This window comes from Phoca vitulina, unplaced genomic scaffold (assembly GCF_004348235.1).
Source record: "Phoca vitulina isolate PV1807 unplaced genomic scaffold, GSC_HSeal_1.0 scaffold119, whole genome shotgun sequence".
In the NCBI taxonomy this organism is placed as follows: Eukaryota; Metazoa; Chordata; class Mammalia; order Carnivora; family Phocidae; genus Phoca; species Phoca vitulina.
Window position 1 is genome coordinate 626382 of NW_022589822.1, and position 20297 is coordinate 646678.

Genomic DNA, 20297 nt, shown 5'->3' on the forward strand with positions numbered 1-20297 from the left:
ATGGATTGAAAGAACAAATATTGTGAAAATGTCTATGCTACCTAGAGCAATCTACACATTTAATGCAATCCCTATCAAAATACCATCAACTTTTTTCAAAGAAATGGAACAAATAATCCTAAAATTTGTATGGAACCAGAAAAGAACCCGAATAGCCAGAGGAATGTTGAAAAAGAAAAGCAAAGCTGGTGTCATCACAATTCCAGACTTCCAGCTCTATTACAAAGCTGTCATCATCAAGACAGTATGGTACTGGCACAAAAACAGACACATAGATCAATGGAACAGAATAGGGAGCCCAGAGATGGACCCTCGACTCTATGGTCAACTAATCTTTGACAAAGCAGGGAAGAATGTCCAACGGAAAAAAGACAGTCTCTTCAACAAATGGTGTTGGGAAAATTGGACAGCCCCATGCAGAAGAATGAAACTGGACCACTTCCTTACACCACACACAAAAATAGACTCAAAATGGTTGAAAGACCTAAATGTGAGACAGGAATCCATCAAAATCCTTGAGGAGAACACAGGCAGCAACCTCTTCAACCTCTGCTGCAGCAACTTCTTCCTAGAAACATCACCAAAGGCAAGGGAAGCAAGGGCAAAAATGAACTATTGGGACTTCATCAAGATAAAAAGCTTTTGCACAGCAAAGGAAACAGTCAACAAAACCAAAAGACAACCAACAGAATGGGAGAAGATATTTGCACATAACATATCAGATAAAGGGCTAGTATCCAAAATCTATAAAGAACTTATCAAACTCAGCACCCAAAGAACAAAGAATCCAATCAAGAAATGGGCAGAAGACATGAACAGACATTTCTGCAAAGAAGACATCCAAATGGCCAACAGACACATGAAAAAGTGCTCAACATCACTCGGCATCAGGGAAATACAAATCAAAACCTCAATGAGATACCACCTCACACCGGGCAGAATGGCTAAAATTAACAACTCAGGAAACGACAGATGTTGGCAAGGATGCGGAGAAAGGGGAACCCTCCCACACTGTTGGGGGGAATGCAAGCTGGTGCAGCCACTCTGGAAAACAGTATGGAGGTTCCTCAAAAATTTGAAAATAGAGTTACCCTACCACCCAGCAATTGCACTACTGGGTATTTACCCCAAAGATACAAATGTAGTGATCCGAAGGTGTACGTGCACCGCAATGTTTATAGCAGCAATGTCCACAATAGCCAAACTATGGAAAGAGACAAGATGTTCATCAACAGATGAATATTATGCAGCCATCAAAAAATGAAATCTTGCCATTTGCAACGACGTGGATGGAACTAGAGGGTATTATGCTAAGCGAAATAAGTCAATCAGAGAAAGACAAGTATCAAATGATCTCACTGATATAAGGAATTTGAGAAACAAGACAGAGGATCATAGGGGAAGGGAGGGGAAAATGAAACAAGACAAAACGAGAGAGGGAGACAAACCATAAGAGACCCTTAATCTCAGGAAACAAACTGAGGGTTGCTGGAGTGGAGGGGGGTGGGAGGGATGGGGTGCCTGGGTGATGGACATTGGGGAGGGTATGTGCTATGGTGAGTGCTGTGAATTGTGTAAGACTGATGAATCACAGACTGGTACCCCTGAAACAAACAATACATTATATGTTAATTAAAAAAATGAGAATACCTGAAAAGACATTTTTCCAAAGAAAAATGGCTAGATGGCCAATAGACATATGAAAAGATGCTCAACATCACTAACCATCAGGGAAATACAAATCAAAACTACAATGAGGTGTCACCTCACACCAGTCAGAATGGCTAAAATTAACAACACAGGAAACAACAGGTGTTGGCGAGGATATGGAGAAACGGGAACCTCTTACTCTGTTGGTGGGAGTGCAAGCTGGTGCAGCCACTCTGGAAAACAGTATGGAGGTTCCTCATACCCTATGACCCAGCAATTGCATTACTGGGTATTTACGCCAAGAAAATGAAAATACTAATTCAAACAGATATATGCATCCCTATGTTTATGGCAGCATTATTTACAATAGCCAAGATATGGAAGCAACCTAAGTGTGTACTGATAGACAAGTGGATAAGGAAGACAGAATATTATGCAGCCATAAAAAGGGATGAGACTGTGTCATTTGCAACAACATGACAGGACCTAAAGGGTATTAGGCTAAGGGAAATAAGTCAGACAAAGCGAGACAAATATCATATGATTTCACTGATGTGTGGAATCTAAAAAACAAAACAAATGAATAAACAAACAAGCAGCAGAATCAGACCTGCAAATACAGAGCACAAACTGATGGCTGCACGAGGGGAGGGGGGTGAGGGAGGGGTAAAACGGGTGTGGGAGATACAGACTTCCAGTGATGTAATGAATATGCCATGGGAATGAAAGGCACAGCACGGGAATAGAGTCAATGATACCGTAACAGCACCGTATGCTGCGCCACGGTAGCTACACTTGCGGTGAGCATAGCATTACAGAGAGAGATGTTGAATCACTATGCTGTGCACCTGAAACTAATGTAACATTGTCTGTCAACTATACTCAAATAAAATTTTTAAGAACGTTAAAAGAAAAGAGGTAGGAGGAAGGGAGGAAAACTAAGAAAGTACGGTGTTTCCAAATCTAAGAGTGTTTCAAGAAACATCCTTCTTCCCTCACTGGCTACTCCTTTTCTACCTCCTTTGTAAGTTCCTCTGCATCTCCCTGCCCCATGAATGGCAAGTCATCCCAGAGCTCACTCCTTGGACCTGTGTTACTGTCTACACTCACTCCTAGGTGATCTCATCTACTCTCTCCTGACACTCTTCAGGACTTCTGCATTGACCACTCCCTCTCCCTGGAACTGATCTTCCACGTGGCCTATTCCCTCTCCTCTTTCAGTTTTCTACTTAAGACTGAGTCATATTCTCAATAAAGTGTTCACTGGAAACCTACCCCAATTCTCTAAATTCTTCTTCCCTGCTTTAAATGTCTTCCTAGCATGTCACCTTATTTATTTTATTTATTGTTTGTACTCCCCACCATTAGAATGTATGTCCCGCAAGGGCATGGATTTTTGTTTCTTTTGATTATTGCTATATTCTCAGCTTCTAAAACAGTACCTAGAACATAGTAGATGCTTAAGAATATGTGCTGGCTGAGTGATAGAAGTGTTGAGTAAGATAAGGGCAGAAAAGTAACTCATTGGGTAATAGTGGGGTACCATTTATATGGGGTAGTCAAGAGTGGACTCATTTGTTCAGATCCCTGAAGGAAATAAGGTAGTGAGCAAAATGGGTATCTAGGAAAATAGTGCTGCAAGGCCAGGGCACAGAAAGTTGCAAATGCCCTGAGCTGGGAGGATGCCTGGTGTACTCAAAGAGCAGCCTAGAATGAACTAAGCCAGGCAAGAGTGCCAGGATATGAAGACAGAGAGAGAGCATGGAGAACCTTGGCTTTTACTCTGAGAGAAATGGGAGGGGGGCAGTTATACCTAAGTGGCTTGGTCTAACTTATACTGTAAGCCAATCACTTATGAAGCAAAAGAAAGAGGCGTCAAGCAGGACTCCAAGGTTTTTGGCCTGAGCAACTGGAAAGATAAAGTTGCCATCAGCTGTGATTAGGATGGCTGTGGGTAGAACAGCTCTGAGGAGATCAAGAGTTCAGTTTTGGACACATACTGTTTGAGATGCCTATTATGCATTCAAGTGAAGATGTCAATTAGGTAGTTGGATATATAAATTGGTAGCAGGGAAGAGCTCTAGACTGGTGATACAACTTTGGGAGTCATCAGTGTATAAATGTACATTTAAAGCCATGGTGTAGATGGAATCACCAAGGGAATGAATGTTGATAGAGTAGGTACTCAGAGATTGATCCAGAGATTGATCCTGTCCAATATTTAGTGACAGGAAAGAGGAAACTGAGAAGGAACAAAAGGCTGAGAGTATGATGTCCTAGAAGTTAAGTGAAAGCAAGCATTCAAGGAGGGAACGATCAGCTGTATCAAATGCCATTGGTAAGACATGATGTGGACTGAGGAGGGGCCACTGGTTATCATAATATGGAGGTCACTCATGACTGAGATAAGAACAATGGGGGCAGGCAGAGTCCTCACTAAAATAGGTTCAAGAGAATTCTTTGGAGGAATTTTTCAGTAAAGGGATAAAATATACTACTACATGGTGAATGCCACTGAGCCATTATAATGAATAAGCACCAATCTATATAGATCTCAAAAACATAAGTAGGAAATGATAATGATTATAATCAGTTTTTTAAAAAATCATATAAAATAATACTACTTATTTTTCCACAGTAAACAATGGAAATGTTCTGGAAGGCCATACATAAATTCGTCACAGTCATTGTCTCTGGAGAGGTGGAGGGTGACTAGCACTAGGAGTGTGCCAAGATTATTTTGGTTTTATTTGTAAAATTTCATTAAAAATGATCTGAAAAAATGTATGACAAAATATTAACACGTAGTAATTCAGGGTGTTGAAGCATGGATGGCTATTATCTTCTGTACTTCCCTGTATTTTTAACATTTTTCCAAATTAACAGCACCAACAAGAACACGAGTGAGTTGGTGGTGAGGCTGTGTAGACTGAACTTCAGAGTTTCCATTAACTGTATTATATCACATGAAATTTATGTAAACGCATTGAAGCTATAAAAACTATAAGAACTTATAAGCTATAAGAACTGCTGATTGCAAACAGCTTTTAAGTAAGTAAAGAAAAATTTTAAATCATGAAAACATTGCCAAATCGGCAGAACAGAAATAACAGATTAAATGAGCTAGAAAAGGGTTGGATAAAAAGCCTGAAATCAGAAAAATTCCAGATATTTTGCTTGTATTAACAATTTCTCCCATTGCAAGTCTTGAACAATAAGAACAAATTCAGCTTATTAAATTTCACTTTTTTTACCTGCTTGATAAAGAAGGGAAATGATCCCAAACAAAACAAAATGAAATAACAACAAAATCCCTGCAGAAAGGGAGGAAAACCAGCAGCAAACCAGGCCTAAACTTAAGAGGTAAAACTATAAGAATCTTAGAAGAAAACATAGGGGCTCCTTGCTGCTATGGACTGTGGGCTGCCGGGGTCGGTGAAGGATCTCAAGATGGCTGGGGCAAAAACTTGCTCTAGAAACTAGTGACTGGGTAGCTTTTGGGGAGATCATACCCTGAAACCAGAAGGCCATTGCTAACACCCTGAAATCCTGGAATGAAACACTTACCTCCAGGTTGGCTACTCTCCCTGAGAAACCACCTGCTATCAACTGGGCTTACGACAAGGCCAATGTGGTGAAGGCTGGTTTGTTGGATGAGTCTTTGAGAAGCACTTTAATGCCCTGAAGTTTCTTGTGCCAGAGAATAAATACACTGTTCAGGTGGATGCTGAAGAAAAAGATGTGGACAGTTGGACTGAGGTTTTGTCTCTCTCAAAGGCCAGGATTGAGGAATATGAACAAGAGCTGGTGAAGATGAAGAACATAATTCCATTTGATCAGATGACCACTGAGGACCTGAATGAAGTCTTCCCAGAAACCAAATTAGACAAGAAGAAGTATCCCTATTGGCCTCACAAGCCAATCGAAAATTTATAAACTTGAGTTGGGGAGAAAGCTCTGGCCCTCGTATTATAAACGCTGGACATTTAAAATAAAGAAAAAGAAGAAGAAGAAAACATAGGGGGTAAATTTCATACCACTGGATTTGGCAATGAATTCTTCAATATGACACCAAAAGTCCAGGCAACGAAAGAAAAAAAAAATAGATAAATTGGACTTCATGAATGTAAACTAAGGCTTAGTTGAATCTCTATTATGTGCATATTGATTATTCCTATTTTGGATTATCTATTAATTCTAGAACAGCTTTCTCTAAACTATTCCACTACCACACATCCCTTCTCCTCCCCATTTCTAGGGTTCCTTTCTCTATTCCCTTTATCCATCACACAAAGCCTTTGCTATATCATTTCTCAAAGGGCTGCTATTTCTTTTTCCAATGTGAGGGAAGGACATGGATGGACTACCTTCCATTTTAAATGATCTATATCATGCTTTTTTTGTTAGTGCAAACCATGGGGAATTTTACCTATATCTCTCACTCTTGATATCTTAAAAGGGTTTTTTCTTACCGTTCTATACATAGGCACTTGCTGTGAAGTCACTGGATAGCCCACTGGAGGCAATACCTTAAAGGAAAGTGTCAGTTACTATATAGTACATTTTCTACTAGTATTTAATAAGAAATGTTGTAAGATACAGAAAAAAATTCTGCTACATATTTAATTTTGAGAACAAATACATGGAACCATTTCTAGCCAGGACAATGATCTTTCCTTGAACATGACAAACTTAGGACTAGACAGACATATAAACCAATGAAATAGAAGAAGGAGCACAGAAAAAACCCTCACATATCTAGTCAATTGATTTCTGACAAGGGTACCAAGACCATTCAATGGAAAAAGGACAGTCTTCGACAGATGATACAGGGACAACTGGATAGTCACATGCAAAACAATAAAGTTGGACCTTTACCTCACAGTATATACAAAAATTAACTCAAAATTGATCAAAGACCTAAACTTAAGAGTGAAAACTGGAAGAATCTTAAAAGAAAACATAGGCGGTAACTTTCATACCATTGGATTTGGCAGTGAATTCTTAAATATGACACCAAAAGTCCAGGCAACAAAAGCAAAAAGTAGATAAACTGGACTTCATGAAATCTCTAAAAATTTTGTGTATTTAAGGACACAATCATGGGAGTAAAAAGACAACCCACAGAATGGGAGAAAATATTTCCTAATCATGTATCTGATAGGGGATTAATATCCAAAATGTATAAGAACATCTACAATTTAACAACAACAAAACAAATAACCAAATTCAAAAATGGCCAAAGGTTTTGAATAGACATTTCTCCAAAGAAAATACACAAAAGGCAAAAAATCACATGAAAAGATGCTCAACGTCACTAAACATTAGGGAAATGAAAATGAAAATCACAATGAGATATTAATTCACACCCATTAGCAGTGGCTATAATAATTTTTTTTTAATCCAGGAAACAAGTGTTGGTGAGTGTGTTTGGAAGCTGGAACCCTCATGCATTGCTGGTAGAAATATAAAGTGCTTTAGCCACTGGAGTAAATGGTATGACAATTCCTAAAAAAATTAACCATAGAATTACGATATGATCCAGCAATTCTACCTCCAGGTATATACCCGAAGAATTGAAAGCAGAAACTCAAACAGATATTTGTACACCAGTGTTCATAGCAGCATTATTCACAATAACCAAAAGATGGAAACAACCCAAATGTCCATCAGTGGATGCATGGATTAACAAAATGTTGTAAATATATACAATGGAAAATTATTTCGGCTTAAAAAAGAATGAAATTCTGAGGCTACAACATGGATGAATCTTGAAGACATTACACTAAGTGAAATAAGCCAGACACAAGAGGACAAATAATGTATGAATGCACTTATAATGAGGTACCTATAATAGTCAAATTGATAGAGACAGAAAATAGAAAAGTAAACATCAGCAAGTAGAGTACGGAAAACACCAGAATTAAAAGTACCACTGAACTGGAAGTGAATTTATCCTTTTTCCCTTCCATTATCCTCCACACTGGACTGAAAGCAGCCTGAAACCTGGAAGAGATCACTATTGTACAGATGAGAGAAAATTCCAGAAGTCTGGCTCTGACCTGAGTAGCTCTAAAGAGAACTTCTAAAGCTCAGAGAGAGTCAGAAAGTCCCCCAGTGTTTTTCCTTTTTCCTCCTTTTTCTCTATTCTATCACGCCCCAGCTCCCAGTGCTATCAGGGCAACAAAGGTGGCCAATATTCCAAGGAGAGAAGTTTTCTTCTCCATTAGGTGGAGCTGTGGCTCCATGAGCGGAGGGACAATTTTTTTTTTTTTTTAACTCTCTCTGTCCTACCGCCACTTGGAACGCTGACTTGTCTCAATCACAGAAGTGAGTAGAGTTTTGGACCAGAGGAAAATACTGGAGAGAAAGCAGAGAGAGAAAAACACAGGGAAGCTGTTTGTGAACTCCTCCGCTCATGGTGCCCCCCCTCCACCTGTGCAGGGGTAGGTTTGATTTTCTTTTAATTAAGTTTTTATTTAAATTCCAGTGTAGTTAACACAGAGTGTAGTATTAGTTTCAGGTATACAATATAGTGATTCAACACTTACATACAACACCCACTGCTCATCACAACGACTGCACTCCTTCATCCCCATCCCCTAGCTCACCCATCCCCCTGCCCACCTCCCCTCTGGTAACCATCAGTGTCTTCTCCATAGTTAAGAGTCTGTTTCTTGGTTTGCCTCCCTCTCTTTTCTTCCTTTTGCTCAATTTGTTTTGTTTCTTAAATTCCACATATGCGTGAAATCATAGGGTATTTGTCTTTCTCTGACTTAGTTCACTTAGCATGATACTAGCTCTATCCTTGTCATTGCAAATGGCAAGATCTCATTCTTTTTTGTGGCTGAGTAATATTCGTGTGTGTGTGTGTGTGTGTGTGTGTGTGTGTGTGTGTGTATACACACCAAATCTACCAAATCTTTTCTTTCCTCAGACCTTAGAGTAGGGTTCAGTGTAGGGCTGGAATAGGGGTAAAGGTTAGGGTTATGGCCAGGGTGACGGTATGAGCCTATTGTTCTGTAGTTCAGAGACCTCTACAGAGGGATAAATTTAGGGCAAGTGTAATAGTCAGATTGATGGGTTAGGGTTAGGTGTTAGCAGTTAGTGGTTAGGGGTAAAGTTTAGGGTTTGGCTTAGGATTGGGTTTTCAATTACAAGAAAAAAAAAAAGAAGAATACTCTCTACCTCTATCCATGTCATTACACATGGCAAGATTTCCTTGTTCTTCATGCCTGAGTAACATACCATTGTATATATACACCAAATATTTTCTTTCCTCAGATCTTGGAGTAGGGCTTGGTGTAGAGTTGGCATAAGGATAAGCATTAGGGTTAGGGCTGGGATAAGGGTATGGGCCTACTGTCCTGCAGTTCAGAGACCTCTACAGAGGGATGCATTTAGGTAGAGGGTTATGGTCAGGGTGAGGGCTTAGGATTAGGGGTTAGTGGTTAACAGTTAGGGGTTAGAGTTAGGGTTTGGCTGAGGGTTAAGTTTTCAATTAGAATACTCTCTAGCTCCATCCATGTCATTGCAAATGGGAAGACTTCATTCTTTTTAGAGCTGAATAATATTCCACTATAAATATATACCACACCTTCTTCATCCATTCATCTATCGATGGACACTTGGGCTGTTTCCATACTGTCAATAATGCTGCTGTCAACAATACTGCAGTAAACTTTTGGATGCATGTATCTCTTTGCATTAGGGTTTTTGTATGCTTTGGGTAAGTACCCAGTAGTGATTGCTGGATGATAAGGTAGTTCTATTTTGAACTTTTGAGGACCCTCCCTACTATTTTTCAGAGTGGCTGCACCAGTTTGCATTCCCACCAACAGTGCAAGAGGTTCCCCTTTTCTCCCCATCCTCACCAACATCTGCGGTTTCCTGTGTTGTTGCTTTTAGCCATTCTGACAGCTGTGAGGGGATATCTCATTGTGGGTTTCATTTACATCTCCCAGATGATGAGTGATGCTGAGCATCTTTTCATGTGTCTGTTGGCCATCTGTATGTCTTTCTTTTAAGATTTTATTTATTTGTCAGAGAGAGAAAGAGAGAGAGATTGCACAAGCAGGGGGAGCAGCAGAGGGAGAGGGAGAAGCAGGCTCTCTGCTGAGCAAGGAGCTCAATGCGGGACTCGATCTCAGGACCCTGGGATCATGACCTGAGCTGAAGGCAGACGCTTAACCAGCTGAGCCACCCAAGTGCCCATCTGATTGTCTTCTTGGAGAAATGGCTGTTCATGTCTTCTGGCCATTTTTAAATTGGATTATTCATCTTTTGGGTGTTGAGTTTGATAAGTTCTTTATAGATTTTGGATACTAACCTTTTACTGGATATGTCACTTGCAGATATCTTCTCCCATTCCATAGGTTACCTATTAGTTTTGTTGATTGTTTCCTTTGCTGTGCAGAAGCTTTTTATTTTAATGTAGTCCCAATAGTTTACCTTTGCTTTTATTTCCCTTGCCTCAGGAGATGGATGTCAAAAGAAAGCCAGGGTAGCAATATTTATATCATACAAAATCGACTTTAAAACAAAGACTGTAGGGGCGCCTGGGTGGCTTAGTCAGTTAAGCGTCTGCCTTCAGCTCAGGTCATGATCTCAGGATCCTGGGATTGTATCCCTTGTCAGGCTCCCTGCTCAGCCGGGAATCTGCTTCTCCCTCTCCCTCCACTCCTACCCCCTGCTCTCTCTCAAACAAATAAATAAAATCTTTAAAAAAAAATAAACAATAGGGATGCTTGTGTAGCTCAGTCGGTTAAGCATCTGCCTTCGGGTCAGGTCATGATCCCAGGGTCCTGGGATCAAGTCCCACACTGGACTCCTTGCTCAGTGGGGAGCCTGCTTCTCTTTCTGCCTGCCACTCCCCCTGCTTGTGCTCTCTCTCTCTCTCTCTCTGACAATTTAAATAAATAAAATCTTTAAAAAAAATAAAAAATAAAACAAAGACTGTAACAAAAGACAAAGAAGGACACTATATAATCATAAAGAGGATGATCCAATAAGAAGATACGACAATTGCAAATATTTATGCACCCAACATGGGAGCACCCCCAAATACATAAAACAGTTAATAACAAACATAGAGGAATTAACCGATAGTAATACAAATAATAGTAGGGAACTATGACATCCCACTTACATCAATGGACAGATTATCCAAACAAAAAATCAACAAGGAAACAATGGCTTTGAATAACACACTGGAACTGATGGATTTAATAGATATATTGAGAACATTCCATCCTAAAACAGAATACACATTCTTTTCAAGCACACATGGAACATTCTCCAGAATAGATGACGTATTAGGTCACGAAACAAGTCTCAACAAATTCAAAAAGACAGAAGGCATACCATGCATCTTCTCTGACCACAGCACTATGAAACTAGAAATCAACCATAGGAAAAAATATGGAAAGCCCACAAATACATGGAAGTTAAATAACATGCTATTAAACAATGAATAGGTCAAAGAGGAAATCAAAGAATAAGTCAAAAATTACATGGAAACAGATGAAAATGAAAACACAATGGTAGATCTGATCTTGATGAACATACCGAGGAATGATTACAGGGGAGAGGCCAACACCCAGGCCCCAGGCTGACCATCGGGTGGCACACATGCAGGACAGGCCCGAATAGCAGCACAAAGGCTGCAGAAACCGAGCTGACGCTGGCTGGAACCACAGGCCAGAGAAGGAGGCAGAATGTGCAGCTTAAACCTAACCAGGTCAAATCCCTGCTAAAACACAAATACCAACATTCTCCATAAAATTTAATAAGGCCCAGAGACAAAGTAATAGTCAAGAATGTCCAGGACGCAATCCAACAAAATAATAGTCAAGAATGTCCAGGACGCAATCCAAAATTAGTTGACCCATGAAGAGCCATAAAAATCTCAACTTGCATGACAAAAAGGTAATCAACATACACCAATGATGAGATGACACAGATGGTGAAATTATCTGACAAAGACTTTCAAGTGGCCATTATAAAATGCTTGAATGAGTAATCATGAACACTCCTGAAATAAAAGTTAAAATAGAAAGCATCAGCAAAGAAACAGAAGATATAGGAAAAGACAAATGGAAGTTTCACAACTAAAAACTGCAATAACTGAGATAAAAATACACACTTGAAGGACCCAATATCAGAATGCAGATGACAGAGGAAAGATTCACTGAACTTGAAGACAGACCAATGGAATTATTTATTCTGGAGAACAGGAAAAAAAAGATTTAAAAGAAACAAAGAGCCTCAGGGACCAGTGGGACCACAATCTAAAGGTCTAATATTTGTGTCATCAGAGTCACAGAAGGGAAAGAGAATGACTATAGTGCTGAAAAAACATTTGAAGCATTAAGGGCAGAAAACTTCCCAAGTTTGGCAAAAGATATAAAAATGCAGATTCAAGAAGCTGTACAAACCTGAGCAGAATAAACTCCCCAAATCCATGCCATCATATTCAAACTTCTGAAAATGAAAGACAAAGAAAAATATCCGGAAAGCAGCCACAGAAAAACTATGCAATATCTACAGGGGAACAAATGATTCAGATGACAGGATTTTTCACCAGAAACCATGAAGCCAGAATAAGGATTTTTCACCAGAAACCATGAAGCCAGAATAAAGTGGCCCATCTTTCAAATGCTAAAAGAAAAGAACTGTCACTCCAGAATTCTGTATCCAGTAAAAATTGCTTTAGGATTGGAGCACTACATCAAAAACTAATGATGTAATGTATGGTGATTAACATAACAATAAAAAATTTTTAAAAATTGCTTTAGGATTAAAGGTGAAATGAAGCCATTCTCAAATGAAGGAAAAATAAGAGAATTCATCGCCAGAATTGCTAATGGATATTCTTCAGGTAGAAAGGAAATGATACTAGAAGAAATGAAGGAAGAGCAACAGAAATGGTAAGTATCTCGGTAGATATAACAGGCTATTCTCCCATTCTTGAGTTCTGCAAAAAGTGTAAGATTGTCTGATTGGTCTTTTCCTTTTTTTTTTTTTTTTTAATCTGATTGGTCTTTTCAATGTAACATAAAAGGAGGAAGGTAAGGGGACCTATATGGTGCTAATGCTTTTACACTCCAATTGAAATGGTAAAATTCTTATTCTAAATGGACTGTGAAAAGTATGTATTTTGTACGTGCTAGAGCAAACGCTAAAAAACCATACAGAGAGATATAGTCCAAATCACAACATATAAATTAAAAGGAAATACTATTCCAAAATATATTCAAAGAACCCAAAAGAAGGCAAGAAAGAAGAAACAGAGGAACAACAATGACGATGAATAGAGGGAAAAAACAGAAAATAACAAAATGGTAGCCCTAAATATAAATACATCAGGACCTAATTGACATTTATGGAACATTCCACCCAACAACAGCAGAATACACGTGTTTTTAGGTGTTCGCAGAATGTTCGCCAAAATAGACCATACCCTGGGTTATAAATCAAATTTAACAAATTTAAAAGAATTTAAAGCATACAACATACTTTCTATGACCATAAAAGAATTAAATTAGAAGCCAATAATAAAATCATAACAAAAAAATCTTCCAATGCTTAGAAGTTAAACAACATACCTCTAAACAATCTCTGAGTCAAAAAGAAATTAAAAATACATTGAACTGGACAAAAATGAAAAAAAAACATCTAAAGCAGGGACTTAGTGGGAGTTTTATACCATTAAACAATATATTAGAAAAGTATCAAATCCATAATCCAAACTGCTTTCTTCAGAAACTAGGAGAAGAGCAAAATAAGCTCAAGTCAAGCAGAAGGAGGGAAATAACAAAGATAAAAGCAGAAATCAATACAATTAAAAACAGAAAGCCAATAGAGAAAATTCAATAAAACTAAAAGTTGGTTCTTTGATATGATCAACGAAATTGATAACTCTGCAGCAAGACTGCCAAAAACAGAAGACACAAATCACCAATATCAAGAATGAAAGAACGGAAATCACCAGATCTTGCAGCCATTTAAAGGAAAATAAGGGAATAATATTAATAGCTTTTCTAACGTAAATTTGACCCCAACTGTTAGGTTGTTTCTACACTTCTTCCTATTTATTCCAAACCCCAAAATTCCCTTGCTATACCCTTGCTAGGTTCTTAGTCATCTGTGTCCACTATGAAGCAGCCACACCTTTCCTCAGTACATTTTGAAATTACTTACTCCTGTTTCCCAAATCCTCTCAAAACTCTCATTCCTAGAACGTACCTCAGCTGCATATTAGGAAAACAAAGTCACTGTGTACTCAATAGATAATATGCAGTTTGTTCTATCATTGGACCAATGAAGTTTTAAAGCAAAATCATATAAAAATAGCACAGGTCCACATCCTTAAGCCCTTGGGGCCAAATGTATTTTGGAATTCAAAATGTTTTGTATTTTGGAAAAATAATTTAGAAATTACACAAAGAATATATTAGTAACACCCCAGGGGGGGCTGGAATAGCACCCTGTTAATCAAACACATTAATATCTCTGCAGCAAAACACAAATGCAAAATTCATGTGTGAATATTTACAGTTAGATAAATAATAACTACAGCCTCATCTGAGTTCAGATGAAGTTTTGCAGCCAAAAGAGTTTGTTGCAAACTTAACAAAAACAACAACAACAACAAACAAAAAACCTTGTTTTCTGGAGCTTTTTGAATTTTAGAATTGCAGATAATTTATTGGGGACCCATATTTCAACTTTCAATCTATTAGCAACTCCTGTCAGTTCTATCTCTCAAATCTCTTTCTTTTGATCTACGGCTACCATTCTAGCATTCTAGGTAATAATACCTAATAAACATTACCATGTGGGGAACAGGAGGAATAGAAATATGTTTCCAGAGCGTTGATGTGCAGGTGTAGGTATTCAACTGCCACTTCATTCCACCAGGAATTTCCATCTCTGAAGGCTGAGGCCACTTCATGTCAGATCTAAGATGGGATTTATAAATCAGCCCATTTTGGAGAATGACAAATCTACCATTTAAACATAAAGTCAGGATACAGCCCTTGAGACAATGTTCATGCTTCTCAACAGGTAAGAGATAATAGGACGGAATCACAAAACAACGCCAAAAAAAAGACCATTGGCTGTTTTTGTATAGGAAATTAAGTTATCATTTCAAAACTGAAAGTTTCTACTGGGTTTTGCTAGATAATGCCAAGTTTAAATTCCCCACTAATGAAGTTTGAGAGTTAATAGAAAGAATTCAATAGTAGCAGTTTCCCATAAATAAAGTGACTTGAGTGAATATATTTTATTCTAAACTATCTTAATAGTGTATCTGGAGAAAAAAACTAGTATACCCTCATGGTAGTAGGTCAAGGGGCACTAGGCTAAGAGGCAGAAATATTACATTCGGAGCCCCACGAGGCTATTCACTAGCTGTGTAACCTTGATTAAGTAACTTCTTCCTTTATTTGTAAAATGGGGATAAACAATGCTTTACCTATCCGCTTCATAGAATTAAAGTTATTTAGGAGAATAAATAATACTAGATAGAAAATATATCATATGAGAATTAATAGAACGAAAAGGAAACAAACTCTTATGGTTCTTGTCTCTAAAAGCTCCTATTTATTCCATATTTGTCATTTGACTTAGATAAATTTAAGTTTTATCTACGTGATACAGAGTTTAAAAAGTCTTAATGCTAAAAGATCCAAAACCAAAACATCAGTCACCACTTCCCCTTCCAAAAGGTAGCCACTCTTTTCTTTATGGTATTTAATTCCATAATCCTAATAAAAATATGCCTATACTAGTATATCTTAACTTATAAGTTTTAGACATTATTGATTTTCTTTGGAAGATATATCACTTACACCATATCCTACTTCCCCTCCTACCTTTCCACATCTACATCTTTATTTTTTTTAAAGGTTTTATTTATTCATTTGAGAGAGATACAGAAACAGACAGAAAGAGCACAGGTAGGGGGAGAGCAGAGGGAGAGAGAGAAGCAGACTCGCTGAGCTGGGAGCCCAACATGGGGCTGGATCCCAGGACCTGGAGATCATGACCCAAGTCGAAGGCTGACGCTTAACCACCGAGCCACCCAGGCGCCCCCCACATCTACATCTTTAAAATCTAGTTTATGTATATATAAAACCACTAAGGAGGTTAATAGCCCTGACTCTAGAGCAAGACTGCCTAGGTTCAAATCCCACGTCAGGCACTTAATAACTGTATAAGGTTGGGCAAGTTACAGAATCTCCATATCTCAGTTTTCTCACATGTGAAATGTGGATTCATTGTATTCATTCAACAAATATCCATTAAATATCTACTAGGTGCCAGGCACTATTCTTGGTGCTTAAAATATATAAAACGGATGAAAATACCTGCCTTCATGGAGCTTATGGTCTAGTGGAAATAATAACTATCTCAAGTTGAAGGATTTTTTTCCTGGAGACATCTCTCTTGGAGTTCTATATCCTTCTGTTCCAATCTAATGTGCTACTCTCTAGGCCAATTGTACAAATGTCACCCTGGAATTTCCACTGTTGCTATATCGGGAATTCCCTCCACCTCTCACTTCAGTAGGGCTCTCTTTTTCCCTGAATCCCATGTGCTTCTCTCTCTTAGTTTACTTCTTTCTTTTCTTAGAGCATACCCTGTAGGAGCTTCCTGAGCAAAGGTGCATGGTAGGTAATTTTTTTAGATTTTTTTGAATTTTGAAAATGTCTATTTAACTCTTGCATTTGGTTGAGAGCTTGTCTGAGTACAAAATTCTAGACTGAAAATAAATTTCACTAAGAATTTTTAACAGATTGAAGTACTGTATTCTAGCTTCTAAAGATCCAAAGTTACACTTATTCCTGATTCATTGTTTGTGCTTTGTTTTCCTCAATTCTTGACACTTTAACCTTTTCTGTTCAATCCCCACAATATTAGGATGTTTCCAAGTTCAATTCTGGACCTACCATTATCCTCTTTATTCTCTACCAAGATGAAGTGATCAAGCCCTTATGGCTTTAACTACCACAGTTTTTAGCTCCAGCTCTAAAATCCAGACTCCTATGTTTACCTACCTCTTAGATGTCTCATACATATCTGAAACATGTCAAAAGGGAATGCTTAATTCAACTTACCAACTGAAACTATTTCTCCTTCAATCTTTCCCATCACAATATGTGACATTACCATCCATGTAGTAGCCCAAACCAAAAACTTAAGCACCATCCCTAATCCTCTTTCCCTCACCTCTAATAGCAGGTGCTATCAACTCTACCTTCAAAACATGTCTCAGACGCATCTGCTTTTCATTATACCACCTCCAGCACTACCATCTCAGATGAGGTGTTTCATATCTATAATTCCTTTTTAAAAACTTATGTGTGGATGGGACTGGAGGAGATTACGCTAAGTGAAATAAGTCAAGCAGAGAAAGTCAATTATCATATGTTTCACTTATATGTGGAACATAAGGAATAGCATGGAGGACATTAGGAGAAGGAAGGGAAGAATGAAGGGGGGGAAATCGGAGGGAGAGATGAACCATGAGAGACTATGGACTCTGAGAAACAAACTGAGGGTTCTAGAGGGGAGGGGGGTGGGGGGATGGGTTAGCCCGGTGATGGGTATTAAAGAGGGCACGTTCTGCATGGAGCATTGGGTGTTATATGCAAACAACGAATCGTGGATCACCACATCAAAAACTAATGATGTATGGTGATTAACATAACATAATAAAATAAAATTTAAAAAAATAAATAATAAATAAATAAAATCTTTTATAAATAAATAAATAAATAAATAAATATCACACTAAAAAAAAAAAAAAACCTTGCGTGGTATTTGGTCCATACATGTTTCTTGGATGAATTTTGTTGTTTATATTTTGCCTGGAAATCATCAATTTACTCCCAATTTTCAAATATGTTGTTGCCAAACTGTTGCATAAAGTATTTGCTTTCATTATTTTAGTCTCGCCTACACCTGTGGTTATGTCAGCCCTCTTAATCTTCATGTTGTTATACTTTTACACTCTTTTCTGCTTAGTCAGAGGATCTTCTTTTATTGGACTTTACAAAGAAATAAGTTTTGCGTTTGTTTTTGTTTGCAATTTTATTAATTTGAGCTTTTATCTTTATAAATTTTATCTAATTTTTTTTTACAATTTTACATAGATTTCTTAAGATAAAAACTAAATTCTTATTAATTTCCCTTTTTTACAATGAAGAAATTTTCCTCTGAGTTTAGCTTTTGATAGTTATCAAACTATGTATTTCCTCTTTGGCAAAGGTTAAACTTATAAATAGCTAAGATTTTCATGCCCAATTTTTTATTAACAAGTTCTGACTTCATTAGATTATGACAGAATGTAGCCTGTAAAATTCTTTAGTTTTTTGTCATGTTTTTCTTTTTGGTTGCTTTGAAGAAAATAAACATTGTGTGTGTATGTGTGCGTGCACACACTCAGGATTATTATTTATTATTTTCTTTTCTCAAGTTCTTCCTGTATTTCTAATAATTTTTACCTTATATATTTAAATTTGTGTATACACAAAACAGTGTCTCCATAATAAGTGTCTTTTATCATTGTATGATATCCTTCCTTATTCTGTTTAGTGATTTTAAACTTACATTCCACAGTGTTTGTTGTTAATATTATCACTTCTGCCTTCCTTTGGTTTCAATTTGCCTGCTTTTTGGAGTTTTTTTTCGGCTGAAAATGTAGGGATTCACACACTGAAGTAACACTGATTATCTTAAGATGCTGAGGAGCTCCAACTAGTGGTCTTATTGTCTTTGTTTAATAAAATAAAAAATAAGTATTATTCATTTAATACAGTCTATATAATAAAGTAAGAAAAGAACCAAAAGTACAAAAAATTTGAGAAATGCCAATATTTAAAACATGCTTAGAAAAAGAAGATCCTTCAGATGAACCATAAAGGGATTGTCAGAGGGGTAGAAGGAGAACCATGCAATACATAAGACATTGCACTTTAACCAAGAACTTCACCTACAAAAACTGGGATAGAGTATAAAGAGTAAATTCTCTACTTTAATTTTTGAAGGAAAAAAAATTCACATATTATAGCGTTTTGTAACAAATGATTCCTATATCGAATTCTAAAATAATTATTTTCTAGTTGTTATTCTCATGAGTCTCTTCCTCTAACATGTATGTATTATCGGCTGTCCTTTTTAAATAATAAAAACTTACTTGTTGACTGGGCTTTCTCCAAGGTTAAGATCTGTTTCATAAAACAAACAAATTTTACATTAATTTTGTATACTTTTTCTTAAAATGCATTTAAAAATATATATATATCTGAATTATTGATTTAAAAATAGATGCTTACTTCCTACAATGCTAGCAAGTGAGCCATCCAGATTGTTCGCTATGGTTTTTCCACATTGCTGTCTGGCTCCAACAGGTTTGTGGGCTTGTGAAGGTAATGTTGGTTATAATATATCATACAGGGAAGATAATCTGAAAATAAGAGACAGAATTAGATGAAAAACTAAACCAAATTTATATCAGTAATGATATATATGTACCTCCCATTACAAACTAACAGCACATCAAGTTCTTAGGTTAATGAGTTTAAATAAAGTCATGTAAAATTATTCATTAAATACATTTTAATTGAGGATTTGTTAGACACCATACCAGGTGCTAAAGATACACCAGTGAAGGAAAAAAAGATAAAAATCCCTGCCTTCTTGTAGCTTACATTCCACTGGAGACAGAAAATAACCAATACAAATGAAGTATATGTTAGATTGTGGTAAGTGCCGAGGGAAAAATAACAGAGAAAGAAGTACGATATGTTGGTGGGGGAGGGGGTATGTAAATTTAGATAGGAAAGGCTCACTGAGAAGAGGACTTTTAAGTAAAGACCTAAAGTATGTGAAAAGTGAACCATGTGGACCCAGCAGAAGGAACAACATGAGCAAAGGCCCTCAGGAAGGAGTATATTTGAAGAATAGTAAGGAGGCCAATGTGTCTGGAGTCAGAGTAATCAAAGGAGTCAGAAAGGCAATTGAGGGCCTTGTAAAGAATTGTAAGGACTTTGCATTTTACTCTGAGGCCACCATCTTAGGCCAACTTCCCTGAGATGGGCAAGCCACTGGAGGGATTTGAACAGAGGAGAGACATGATCCATCTGACTTGTATTTTAATCGGATCACTCTGCTATGTAAAGAATAGACTGTAGAGGGCAAGGGAAGAAGCTAAGAAGTGATGGTAACTTGAACGACGGTGGTAGCACCGAAGATAGTGAGAAGTGGTCAACTGTAAAATCAGCAGGTTTGGGATGGAATATCAAAAGCTTAGTTTTAGACATATTGAGTTGTAGAACCCTATTAGATAATTCAAGTGAAACCACTGGATAGACACTTGGATATATAATTCTGGAGTCCAAGAGAAATGTCTATAACTAGAGATACTAATTTGGGAGTCCTTATCATGTAAACAGTATTTAAGGCCTTGAGTCTGGATGAGGTCATCTAGGCAATGAAAAAGTATACATAAAGAAGAGAAATGAGGGAAAATCAGTATAAAAAAAAAAGTCTAAAAAAGAGCCAAGAGTCACATAAGAAGAAAACCGATAGGCAAACTGAAGAAAGTGTATGAAGGAAGTGGGAGTGATGAACTAGGG

At 37.4% G+C, this 20297-nt stretch overlaps 1 pseudogene; it reads left to right on the top strand.

Annotated features, from left to right (window-relative positions):
• Positions 1 to 1826: 1826 nt before the first annotated feature.
• LOC116628430 lies at positions 1827 to 5656 on the top strand (annotated as a pseudogene).
• The last annotated feature ends 14641 nt before the right edge of the window (positions 5657 to 20297 follow it).